The 14,353-nt window shown below is 38.5% G+C and overlaps 1 pseudogene; it reads left to right on the top strand.

Moving 5' to 3' along the window:
• Positions 1-840: 840 nt before the first annotated feature.
• On the top strand, positions 841-2,053 carry LOC131756418 (nucleophosmin pseudogene; annotated as a pseudogene).
• The last annotated feature ends 12,300 nt before the right edge of the window (positions 2,054-14,353 follow it).

Raw genomic sequence — 14,353 nt, 5'->3', positions numbered from 1 at the left:
TTTTTTACTACTACTTTTTAATAGTAGCATTTCTTCATGCATCCTTTATCTGACTTTTCATCACACCTCCATGGATCAAAAATGTTCAAACCATTCCACTGATACAGTGAAAGAACCTCTTGGTCATAGCACATTAAACTAACTAGATGGACTTTTATCAGACATAAACAGAAGATCTAAATTTTACAATAAAGAAAAATCTCAGAATCATGGTTCCTTTTGCAGGGGGTCATATAACAGTGATATGGTCACTTTGTGCCAGATTTGATTAAAATTCAAAAACTTTAACATGAAATACAAATTTGATTGCATCTGAGAAAATTCAATCAATTTAGTTTTTAATTTTCTGTCTTTTCAGGGACAGGAAACTGGACAAATAAAATCCATAGATCATACAACAAAAAGAAATTTACTTTAAAACAATAACTTTGCCCTCTTCTAAAGGTTTTTTGTTTGAGAAGTCTGCAAATGGTTCTGATTTCATTTTCATCATCAGCTCAAAGTAAAATTCCCCCAAGGAGAGGCAAGGAATAAAGGAAGTATAGGAAAAGCAGAAAGGATATTAAACAGCGCACACAGCCAAGTACTGGAGTGTGGGCAATGCTCAGAGAGAGACAGTGGGTGCTTGGTGGTCAGCCCCTAATTATGAGAAAGTCTCCCTCATTTCAGACAGTTCTGCAAGAAGAGGGAAGTCCCCAAATAGCTCACACTAAAGCAGCCTGGAAACCCCCCAGCGGATCTCCTCAGCTTTGCTCAGACTTCCTGGCTTCAAGAAGAGTAAGTGTCCCTGGTCTGATTCCGTCCTGTGTGACTGTTCCTTCGAACGGTAGTCTTTTATCTCCGTCCACTTTCTCTCTCACCGAAGTGCGTGCCACCAACCCATGGAAGATTTGATGGACATGGACATGAGCCCCCTGAGGCCCCAGAACTATCTTTTCGGTTGTGAACTAAAGGCCGACAAAGATTATCACTTTAAGGTGGATAATGATGAAAATGAGCACCAGTTATCTTCAAGAACGGGCAGTTTAGGGGCTGGCGCAAAGGATGAATTGCACATTGTCGAAGCAGAGGTGATGAATTATGAAGGCAGTCCAATTAAAGTAACACTGGCAACTTTGAAAATGTCTATGCAGCCAACGGTTTCCCTTGGGGGCTTTGAAATAACACCACTTGTGGTCTTACGGTCGAAGTGTGGTTCAGGGCCTGTGCATATTAGCGGACAGCACTTAGTAGCTGTGGAGGAAGATGCAGAGTCAGAAGATGAAGAGGAGGAGGATGTGAAACTCCTAAGTATATCTGGAAGGCGTTCTGCCCCTGGAATTTCTGCCCTGGAAGCAAGGTTCCACAGAAAAAAGTAAAACTTGCTGCTGCTGAAGATGAAGATGATGATGATGACGACGACGATGATGATGAAGATGAAGAAAAAGCTCCAGTAAAGAAATCTGTACGAGATACTCCAGCCAAAAATGCACAAAAATCAAACCAGAATGGAAAAGACTCAAAACCATTCAACACCAAGATCAAAAGGTCAAGAATCCTTCAAAAAACAGGAAAAAACTCCTAAAACACTGAAAGGACCTAGCTCTGTAGAAGATATTAAAGCAAAACTGCAAGCAAGTATAGAAAAAGGTGGTTCCCTTCCCAAAGTGGAAGCCAAATTCATCAATTATGTGAAGAATTGTTTCCGGATGACTGACCAGGAGGCTATTCAAGATCTCTGGCAGTGGAGGAAGTCTCTTTAAGAAAATAGTTTAAACAGTTTGTTAAAATTTTCCATCTTATTTTATTTCTGTACCAGTTGATATCTGGCTGTCCTTTTTATAATGCAGAGTGAGAACTTTCCCTACCGTGTCTGGTAAATGTTGTCCAGGTTCCATTGCCAAGAATGTGTTGTCCAAAATGCCTGTTTCGTTTTTAAAGATGGAACTCCACCCTTTGCTTGGTTTTAAGTATGTGTGGAATGTTATGATAGGACATAGTAGTAGTGGTGGTCAGACAAATGGAAATGGTGGGGAGACAAAAATATACATGTGAAATAAACTCAGTATTTTAATATAGTAAAAAAAAAAAAAAAAGAAGAAGAGTAAGCATCTACAGTCTGAGTAAATGATACTGAAATTCCCTCCCTCCCTCTGCATATGTACATCAAAAGAAAAAAAAAAAAGCCCATGTCACAAACTGGCAATCATGGGCTGAATTCACTGGATAGATGTATTTTGTTTGGCTTACAGAGTTTAAAACAAAAAGAATTTTTTTATTTGCCAACACTTAAAATTGAGAGATTTCGGGCTTCCCTGGTGGCGCAGTGGTTGAGAATCCGCCTGCCGATGCAGGGGACACGGGTTCTTCCCCGGTCCGGGAAGATCCCACATGCCGCGCGGAGCGGCTGGGCCCGTGAGCCATGGCCGCTGAGCCTGCGCGTCCGGAGCCTGTGCTCCGCAACGGGAGAGGCCGCAACAGTGAGAGGCCTGCGTACCACAAAAAAAAAAAAAAAAAAAAATTGAGGGATTTCAAATAAATTTGAGATCTCGGGCTCATCTTAAAAATTTCAGAGATTTGGATCCAGTAACTCTATTGCTGGGTGTATACCCAAAGAACGAAAACAGAATCTAAGAGATCTATGCACTCCAGTGTTTATTGCAGCATTATTCACAACAGGCAAGATATGGAAACAATCTAAATGCCCATCAAGAGATGAATGGATGAGATGTGTATATATATGTGTGTGTGTATATATATGTGTGTGTATATCTCTATATATAGATAGACAGATAGATACACACACACTATTATTCAGCCATGAAAAAGAAGGATATCCTGCCATTTGTGACAACATGGATGGACTATGAGGACTTTATGCTAAATGAGAAAGTCAGACAGAGAAAGACAAACACTATATGATATCACTTACACATGGACTCTAAAAAAGCCAAATTCATAAAAACAGAGAGTAAAGTTGTGGTTATCAAGGGATGGAGGTTGGGAGGATAGGACAGATGTTGTTCAAAGGTGCAAATTTGCAGTGAGTAGTAAATAAGTGCTAGAGATCTAATGCACAGCATAGTGAGTATAAACAACACTATTGTATTATAATCAAACTTGCTAAGAGACTAGAATTTAAGTATTCCAACCACTAAAAAGAAATGATAATCATGTAACATGATAAATGTGCTAATTATCGCTACAATGGCAATCATATCATATAAATACATAATATAGAAATGTATCAAATTAACATGTACACCTTAAATGTATACAATGTTTTGTGTCAAATACATTTTAATTAATTAATTAAAGTAAAAGTTAAGTGAGTCAAATAATAATTTTTAAAAATTTCAGAGATTTGGCAGTGCCAGGCCAGCACACCCAGTGGAGATAAACAAGGCATTCTCTTTTAAGGAGTGTATTCTCTCCAATCTGCCACAGTCCTCACCACTCCCTATTCTGACACCCAGCCCACCACACTTATTTACATTAGCTGCCTGGCACTGGTAGTTATTTGACTGCCCAGAGCCAACTGGAAGGCCAACGAGAACATCAAGCCAGAGGCGACAAGCAAATGTAAGTAGCAACCAATATGCCTATTACCCCAAACTGAAAATAAAACAGCAGAAAACCAAATTGCTTAGTGGAAAAATCCTGAACTCATTGTTAAAATATATGGTTTTCCTCCCTGTGTCCACTATTGTATGCAGTTAGGCAAGTTACTTATCTTTTCTAAATTTCAGTATCCTCAAATACAAAGTGGGGATGATAACACCAGCGTCATAGTAGATGTCATAAAACATAATTTGTGTTATTTCAAAGTCCTTTATAAAGTAGAATAGCGTTAATATAGATTATGATACTGAATGATTCTAAGCAATATTTGACAAAAGGATAAATGAAAAAGTTGTACTATAGATGTTTTTAATGTTCTCACAAGAATATTCTAATGTATCAACCTGCTGATGATTTCACATTATTCTCTACTCTTTGCCAGTTCAAAATGTAAACTTTTAAGTACTGTAGCTATAGTTTAAAATTCTTTGCTGGTAAGAGAGAGAAAAATTAAAGGAAAAAATATGCCTTTGTATCTCATTATACTTAGGATTAATTACAGTTTGGGTCATTCTGGTTTCTAAAGGCTAATGGGAACGTGACAAGCTTAACTGAGGGTTTGGATAAGGCACAGATCATTCACTTTTTTCCTGCCTAGAATTAAGCAGTATTTGGATTAAGCAGTGTTTGGATCTCTGATTGCACCCATAAAACTGCTGCACCCAAATGAATTTCAAATAAAGCTTCCTAAAGATACCAGAGTTCATTAAATGTCTTCCTCCTGGAACCACAGGCAGGATTTGGAAGATGAGATGACCCTAAGCCCGTCATCTGGGGTTCCCTTCATAATTAATAATTCCAAACCCTGATTCACAGACAACATTAACAGAAGCAAAGGGACAGCCAGACTAGGCACCAAGACTTTTAAAGCAAGCAAAATTTCTCACAATTTTCCCTCATCAGGCCAACAACCACAGTGCTAAACAAAGGGAATTGTTTCAATAAGTGATGCAGTAACATACCAGTCTTGGTGCCTCCTCCACGAACTGTGGGGTCAGCCCTGCAGGAAGCTGTGACATCATATGATGTTGCCCCCCATGTATGCCTAATATAAGCTCCTTAAATTGAACTAAACTGTCTTCATTCCCCGTTTTCTATTTTAGCAGCACTAAAGATCTAAAAACCTCTAGGCTCTTTATCTATCTGGGACATTCTCTATTTTGACCTTGGTGTTTATTATGGTAATATGCCCCACACCCCAAATTGGGCAAAATGATAAATCTGTATGAAATATGAGACTTGGGTCAAACTGTACACACTGGAACCTCCTAGATTCTAAAAAGGCATCTAGATAATGCAGTCACGATATACCACCGCTTATATTGCTATGGCACTTAAAATTCAGTCTCTGAATGTGAGGGGTGAATTTCTCCAGCTCCACTCCTTTTCCTGCACTCCCACCTCTTCACCTCTAGAGGCCGGTGTCATCAGCGTTCCCACGCCGTCAGAGGGGAAACGCCGCACTAGATAGCTAAGAGACCAAGCATTCCTTTTCTGACTCTGGCCCTCCCTGACTGGGCAAATAACTTAAAATCTCTGTGTCTTGGTTTCCTCATCTGTAAAATGGGATAATTACTCTATAATTAACTTACTTATTCCATTTATTTATTTAACTCTTGAGAAGATTAACTAAAGTACCGTATGTAAAGGGCTTGGCACAATGTCTGGCACGCAATGATCGTGTAACAGATGTGACCATCTCTAGAGTATGGGGAGAAGAGTAGGATGGGCACCTGACCCAGAGGGAGCCTGAGGAAGACGAGGGTGGGACGATGGGACAAGTCAGCTCTCAGTTTCCATTGGTGTTATCCTCAGGCCCTGTGGATCCAGCTCAATGCTTCTCAAGGCATTTTCTTGAAATAACCCCTAACTGTAAAGAGAAGTGAATGCATGCCCTGGGGGCCTGTTGGAAGCTTTAAAATTCATTCTTATGTTTTGTGTTGAAGATTCATGTCTTTTTATGTTGCTCTCAAACAAAACTGTTTTTGCTTTAATGTAAAAATAATATTGCCTCCGCCTAAATCTCTGAGAAAACTGAACCTCTCAGGAGATGTACCATGATTATATTGTGACTTTGCCTGCCCCTTGGCACCTTCCCCAGACAGCTGAGGACAAATATGCTTCAATTTGCTCCCCACGTGGCGTTGTCTTTCCATTAGCACAAATGGTAGTGTGGGTCCAACTTGGGCTACTGCAGCATTTCATTATAAACATATAAAACTCAGGCTCAGAGAAGCTACAGGACCTTCTCCAAATCACAGTGTGGGAAGGGTTGGATGCAACCAGGGACAAGCTCTTCAGGTTCAGCCCACCTTCCTCATAAACATCATAAAATAGAGAACAATGCATTTGGGCACAAATTTAGAACAGTCATCGTTCTAAAATGGTCTTAAAGGAATTGTAAGTATTGCAGGAATACTAAGGGAAAGCATCTCTTAATGTCATAACATTTAAGAGAAGGGCCTGTCACCTCCCAAACAGAGGTAAGTAAATAGGAAAACTCCTCTGTAGCTCAGTTTGGGGAAGGAAGATAAAGAGTTTGCATCTGAAGACTTCATAAAAGTCACATTAGCTAAACTTATGTTCAGGTAAAATGTAGTATTTACAGATTGGTCTTCTGCACTGTCCATATGTCACTGTTTCTTACCCAAAAAGGATGTGAATGCTGACTGGTTTGTAGTCCTTCTATAGGAGTAGCTACTGCATAAATACTGCCGTTGAAAAATAGCATCTAAATTCAAATAAGTGCTAATATTAAATGATAACCACTGTTTACTTTTTAAATAAAAGATTAAATGGAACTTCAAATAATATCTATGATATGCAAGTCTAAAAAATTTTTATTTTCAAGTTTCCTGCCACAATAGTGATGACTGTATACGTACCTCTAGGGGGAGCTCAAGGCTTTCCCACTATTCAATCTCATCTTTCCCCACTTTCTTTAGTGTCTTCACTGACACAGTCCTTGGGCCTCTCCACTCTGCAGAAGACACTCCACCCTGTTCCTCCCCATCCCCACAGAAGACAGCAGAACTGTGGGTGGGTCTCAGGAGAAAGAAGCTCTGGGCAAACCTCTAGCTTAGCACGGGGCCAACCTCCAGCCTAGCAGCTCTCTCCAAGGCACCAGGTAGCTATTCTCTTTGGGATAAAGCTGAATTATTAACAAGCCCAGTGATGGCCTGGAGGGTCTCCTTAACAAACCCCTTACACCAGCAGCAGCAGCAACAGGTAACTATGATGTGATAGTGGACGATTCATATCCCAGCCATACTGGCTTCTCCCCAGACATGTGGCTATCGATGGGGACTTTTCATTCCAGCATTTGTGGCTATAGAAACATATATACATATATATATATACACATATATATTTTTTACTCTAGCACTTCCCAAAGTATATTTCAAAGATCACCAGTTTTACACTAAATTAACAAATTTTATATAAATGAAGGGTTCTCTGTCAAAGAAGTTCAGGAAACACTGGGTTAAACAGAGTTCAAAGTGTTCTTTACTGCAGGACATCTCATAATCTTTAATGCCTGGTGATTCTCCAAAAGAAGGGACAAGAAGGAAGTGTTTCCCAAACGTATTTGATCACAGAACCTTTCTTCAGGGCTTCCTCTTGGGACTATTGTTAGAACATTCTCTCAGAAATATTGCTCAGGTTGCTGAGACTGGTCAAGAAAAGAAGCACAGATTAGGGATTTTTTAAAATAATTCACCCCTGTATATCTCAAACAAAAACACTAATTCAAAAATATACATGCACCCCAATGTTCATAGCAACACTATTTACAATTGCCAAGATATGGAAGCAACCTAAGTGGTGGAGCTGTGATGAACTGGGAGATTGGGATTGACATATATACACATTAATATGTATAAAATGAATAACTAAAAAGAACCTGCTGTATAAAAAAATAAAATAAAATTCAAAAAAATAAACCAAACAGATGAATGGATAAAGAAGATGTGGTATGTATACGCAATGGAATACTACTCAGCCATAAAAAAGAATGAAATTTTGCCATTTGCAGCAACATGGATAGACTTGGAGGGCATTATGCTAAGTGCAATAAGTCAGACAGAGAAAGGCAAATACTATATAATATCACTTATAAGTGGAGTCTAAAAAATACAACAAACTAGTGAATATAACAAAACAGAAACAAACTCACAGATACGGAGAACAAACTAGTGGTCACCAGTGGGGAGAGGGAAGGGGGAGGGACAATATAAGGGTAGGGGATTAAGAGGAACAAACTACTGTGTATAAAATAAGCTGCAAGGATATATTGTACAACACAGGGAATATAGCCAATATTTTGTAATAACTATAAATGGAGTATCACCTTCAAAAACTGTGAATTGCTATATTGTACACCTGTAACATATAACGTTGTACATCAACTATTCCTCAATTTTTTTTTAATGAAAAACCAAAAAAAGGAAGGAATTTGGTCTGAATTATCGGGATACTGGCTTCAATTATCCATTCTAATTGACACTTAAAATGAAAGCTTCTGAGCCCCTCATGATCAGGTCCCCCTGCCATCACCTAATATTTTCATGCTAGAGAACTCCTTAGGCCAACAGCATATGGAAATATGGATTTACACTCCCCAAAAACAACTGACTATTTACATCACAAATTGAGAGTCCCTGTAAAACCCTTAAGTCATAGATTCTCCCAGCACATTTTAAAAATGATTCTACTTACAAAACAAACTGTTTCTAGCAGTCACCACACTTCCATGAGGTGGGATGGCTGGGGTGGCAAGAACAGCAGGGCAGGGAGTTCGCATGGGGGTCATGGGCAGGCCTTTTCTAATCACCTTTCTCAGGCGTCTCCTCTCAGATTCTCTCCCCAGCTGAGAATCACTACCCCGTTATAGACGTGAGATGCATCCTGAAGAAACATGAGAGCAGAAAAATCACTAAGAATGAGAGGCTTCCCTGGTGGCGCAGTGCTTAAGAATCTGCCTGCCAATGCCGGGGACACGGGTTCGAGCCCTGATCCAGGAAGATCCCACATCCCACATGCTGCAGAGCAACTAAGCCCGACCGCCGCAACTACTGAGCCTGCGCTCTAGAGCCCGTGAGTCACAGCTACTGAAGCCTGTGCACCTACAGCCCGTGCTCCGCAACAAGAGAAGCACCGCAATGAAAAGCCCGCACACCGCAATGAAGAGTAGCCCCTGCTCACCACAACTTGAGAAAGCTTGAGCATAGCAACGAAGACCCAACACAGCCAAAAATAAATAAAATAAAATAAATTACAAGTACCTGGTAAGTTAGAATCTTTAGAAAAAAGAATGAGAACTATAACACTGTAGTTTCAAAAACGGGGTTATATACCCCAGAAAATATGTTTTAAATTAATAGAATTTCTATTTTTATCTCAAAATTAGAAATTAGACTTTCTTAACATTTAACATACAGAATGACAATAGTAGAAGTACACAATTTGAAAAAACTATACACACACATTTTACAGAGAGACATTTTCAAAATATTTTGCTGATGGAGGCATAATTTAAAAGTTGAGACCAATGGTGTAGAAAATACCACCTCAGAAAGTTTATGTCAGATTAATTAGAAAATAACTTAGACAGATGTCAGCCTGCCGTCCAAAAATAGTATCCCATTTGCAAATAAATGCCAAGATGAAACTGAACTTATTTCTTTAATGGTTTCATACTTTTATAGGAACAAAACTTCAAATTCTGCTAAAACTGTCACTTTAGGAAATAACAAACATTGGGACTTGGGTAGCAACCAAGGAAGGAAGAAACAAAACAAAAAGTTAGCTTTTAAAACTATTAAGATCAAGATACAGGTTCTCTGCTCAAAAATATCAGCCACACATGAATTTTTGGCATTTTTCAATCAAAATAAATATTAATCAAGAGTAGTCTAAACATATTCACTTTTTACATTTAAAAATTGATGAGAATATATATACATACATATATATATATATATATATATATGTTTTGTTTGTTTGTTTGTTTTTGTTGGTAGGCGGGCCTCTCACTGTTGTGGCCTCTCCCGGTGCAGAGCACAGGCTCCGGACGCGCAGGCTCAGCGGCCATGGCTCACGGGCCCAGCCGCTCCGCGGCATGTGGGATCTTCCCGGACCGGGGCAGGAACCCACGTCCCCCACATCGGCAGGCGGACCCCCAACCACTGCGCCACCAGGGAAGCCCGAGAACATATTTTTAATTTTGAGTGGGAATGAAGCTTATGAAGCTTCTGAGGATCTAACTGAATTCCTTACCAATTTATAAAATGCAAAGAAGTAGTTTGGGTAAAAAGTTAGGTTCTTCTAAGACTAAATGGTCAGTCTCCTTACAGAGTTTTCAAAGTTTACTCAAACAGGAGATAGGTTATCTTATGTTTTTCCATAAGATAAATTCTATTTTAAGAGTGTCATTAAAAAGAGTTCAGCCTTCCAAGATGAATTATATACAAGTAAAATGAGTTAATATAAATATATTTCAATAATCGTGTTTTAACATAGAAAGAAGCATATTTATGTTCATATAAAAGATGATACAATGTGTACAAAATATTTTTGCCTCTATGTTAAAGCATGCTTGTAACAACTAGTAACTAGTAACAACTAGTAACATTCATGTATACTTTTGTGGATAAATTGAAGGCCTGGAGATTTGTCAAGACGTCACAATCCATATCATGTTCTAAATCTAGGAAAATCCATGACTAAATCCTTATGAAAACAATTATGTATTTTTGCTTAATATAGAATTCCACTCTCCTCTACTCTAATACTGTTACTATAAGTTAACCAGAGCCCTTTAATCATATCATCCAAAAGGGTATCTGTTTTCTCCTAATATTCACCTAAAAGCCCCTGCCATCAGCTTAAGATTAGGAACTGAATCTTCTAGGATAAACACCAAAAGAACCTAAGCAAAGGCGTGTGCTATACACCCTGGACTATGATACTACAGGAAATAATTGACAGGTACCACTGATACCAGCAGGAAAAGTCAACTGTGACTGAGTGATGATGTCCAAGGCTTTTTAGTCCCCAAATTGAAGACTATATGAGGTAGATGGCTTCCAACTAATACCTTCCAAACCAAACCTCTCCAGAGGCAGAAACCACTAATTACCTTGCAGTGCTTTGCATGGTTTTTGTGCCATATCCTCTTGGCTATTTTCTTGCCTCTCTGCCGGTTCAAGATTATAAATTGTTAGTAGACAGCTCCATTTTGTTTTCTTTTTTTTCTGTACGCGGGCTTCTCACTGTTGTGGCCTCTCCCGTTGCAGAGCACAGGCTCCAGACGCGCAGGCTCAGCGGCCATGGCTCACGGGCCCAGCCACTCCGCGGCATGTGGGATCTTCCCGGACCGGGGCACGAACCCGTGTCCCCTGCATCGGCAGGCGGACTCTCAACCCCTGCGCCACCAGGGAAGCCCGAGACAGCTCCATTTTTAATGATGGTCATCTCTAACAAACCATCAGGTGGACGACTAATTATTCAGACACTGGCAAATCTAATCAATCCATATCCAAATAGATTATGGAACATACAATGTCCCAAACACGAGGAACTAACTCTAATTCAACTGCAGACAACATTCTCTGAATAACCTTCTGATCAGCAGGCGCAGGACAATAGCACAGATCCAAGTTAAGCATGTCCCAGAGATCATGGCCTCTCCTTCAGCTCAGGCTCAAGAAAGAGTAACCAAGAATTGAAATAGAACTCACAGCTTGCAAAATTATACCATGACTCATGAAATAGATAAATTGTACTAAATTGTGGCATGTAAGACGAACTATCTTAGCCCAAATGTTTTAACAGCAGCTCATCCAGACCATATAGTCCAAGATAAGACCACAGACTCACCTAGTTTCCAAATTCTGACTAATCCCCACCAAGTCCACCCTCTGGCTGACTCTAATCCCCAAACCATATTAAATGTCTTACCCAGGTTCACCCATGTGTACATGCTTCCCTACTATTAGACTTAACATTTTGTGACTACAGGTATGTTTCTGATGGTCTTTGGTCAGTGGGTCTGTAAAAGTCATAACGTCATGCATCCACATGCTGTCTTGATAAAAAGGGTTTGTGGGTAAGGTGTATTTTTTTTAGCAAATGAGAAAGAAAGGACAAAAAAAAACAGAAATGGAGGGGAAAAGAAAGAAAATGGGGCTGCTTCTTTGACAATATCAAATTCTTAGGCCCCAGTGATTCTTCTTCTATGCTGCTTCCAATGAATAGAGAAACCATACTGAGTTTTGTGAAATGATTTGTTGTCTAGATAGCCTATACACACCCCACAGATCTTAGCATATTATAAGCAATTAGCAGGTGCTATGCAAATATCATTGAAAACAATACAGTAAATTTTCGTATACATACAGTAACTTCTAAGTTTGCTTTTGCGGCATTGCCTTATTTGAGATAATCAATGACCCTGATATTATTCTTATTTTAGAGACAAGGTCTCTAAATCACTGTTAAGCAGCTTAAGAACTAGAACCAGAATGCAAACTCAGTTATTAACCATCATGATGAATTCCTTTCCATTTTTTTGCAGAGACTTTATAAAATGAGAACTTATATAACCATGTACATAATAGTATAAAAAAATTCAGGTCATTCATTGTTTTCTTTTAGGGAAAACTAGAGTTGCATTGGAGTTGCTTTTTTTAAAGTGTTGTAAATTAAAGAAAACAACCTTTTATCATCATTTTCATAGACTATAGATAGCATTTATGCAGTCAGAAGTTGTTTTAATTAGTCACTGACCAAAACCAAAAGTTTTCATTAGATTTAACACTCAGTAACACTACCAAAGTTTTAATCTCACCTTACCAATAGGTCAAACACAGTCAAATGCTTTAAAAAGGCCTTGGCCATGCAGTCATCGTACTGGGATAATCACCTTTTAGATGGTCTGCAGTATTTGAAATGTGCACATGACCTCAGGTAAAAGCAATGGCCTGTGGAGAAGCTTAGCGCATTTTATTATACTGGACTATTGAGCACATTCACAGTTCATAAAATTTAATGGTCTATCTGTAATGATTTATCTTTAAGTCAGCCAGAGGCCTCTGGGAGAACAAAACGTGACCAAATGCCATCAACTACTTTGTCAAGCTTAATGGTAGCATTTAAAACCCCACCACAAACTTACAAATTAACTACTGTCTCCCAGCATGAACTGAAAGTCTCCCCTTAAATAAATTAAAGTGCTTCTTGACCTACCAGGAATTTCTCTGAGCTGAAAAGGTATATTCTTTCCAGGTACTAGGTCAGAAATGTTAAGAAAGAAGTCAGACTCATTAACACTATTCATACATAGGACTCTGGACCAAGTTAAGAGCAGATGTAAGATGGCATCCCTGAAAATCAGGACAGTCATTTTTATGGGTGGGAAGATGGATTAAAAAAGGATTGTTAATAGGAACTAGCTCTCTACTACCAGAGGCTAAGTGTGAGGGTCTAAATCTGATAACCAAAAATTTAAAAATAAAAAAAATTTAAAAATCTGATAACCACCAACCAGAAAAGTGCACATTCAGTCCTGTCATAATATGCTTTAGTGTTTCCATGTAAACTGCTAACTAAGGGGAAAGAGCTATTTAAACCACTAGCTGTTAATCCATAAATCATCTGATGAACACTTACACATTCTGGCCAAAAATGAGCAGCTAATGTGTCAGGGGACTCACTGTAATTTCTCTGCAAGACCCTCATTTGATCAGTACGTGACTAAATTGATGACTCAGTTTTGTGTCTGCATCCCTGCACTTACCCACACACTTGTAGAAAACACACTAATGAGCAATAAAATGATCAAAAGCATGATAAAACAGAACAGGAATAAAGCCCTCAATTAACCACGAACTGAGAGAAATTCCTAGGTAAAATCACTGTAAAGCATATATCCCTGTTCCCGATATTGTATCTGTTAAAGCATCTAAGCAAGACTAGGCATAGAATAGTTACTCCGGAAATATAATTGATTAATAATAACCATAGGATAGAAAAATATTACCATGGAGAATGAATAAAAAAATAAATGAATGCCTGGTTTTTACAGAGGCCTTTATTTTTATTGAAAAGTATTTCTCTCCTCTGAACTCAAGAAATGCTAAGCATGCATCAAACAATTCTAATTAAAAACCGTCACCTTATTTGAATGTCTTTGACACAAAAGTTTTCATTCATATCGTTTGATGTCTGGTGTCTATATCTCATTTTTTCACCCTAGCCCTTTTTGTCTATTGTCTCATTTTAGTCATTTTATTAGCCTTCTAATTATAAAAGTAATGCATGCTCAGTACAAAAAAAACAAAAAATATGAAAGATTACAAAGAGAAAATAAAGGTCAACGTTAATCCCACAACCCAGAATTAACCACTGATAACATTTTAGTGACTTCTCTTCAGACTTTTCCTTGTTTATATATTCAAAACAAGACACACTACACATACTATTTAATAGTTTTTTGTTTGGGTTTATTTTTCAAAAGCACTTTGACCTAGTTCTATGAAATGAACCTATGGCTCCCAACTGATCCTTCTGGTTAAAAACACTTCAGCACAGGTCTGAGAATGCTTTTATTTTAGTTTATAGTTATATCCTATTAATCTACCAAGGATTTACCATATCACTGTTTGTGTTAGTCCAAAACTCAAGTTATCAATGGGAGTCTAGTTAAATAAACCATAAACCTCCATGCAATGGAGGGATGGGATCTATGGTA

The sequence above is a fragment of the Kogia breviceps genome, chromosome 4, assembly GCF_026419965.1.
Source record: "Kogia breviceps isolate mKogBre1 chromosome 4, mKogBre1 haplotype 1, whole genome shotgun sequence".
Taxonomy (NCBI): domain Eukaryota; kingdom Metazoa; phylum Chordata; class Mammalia; order Artiodactyla; family Physeteridae; genus Kogia; species Kogia breviceps.
This window is presented reverse-complemented; position numbering and strand designations above follow the sequence as displayed.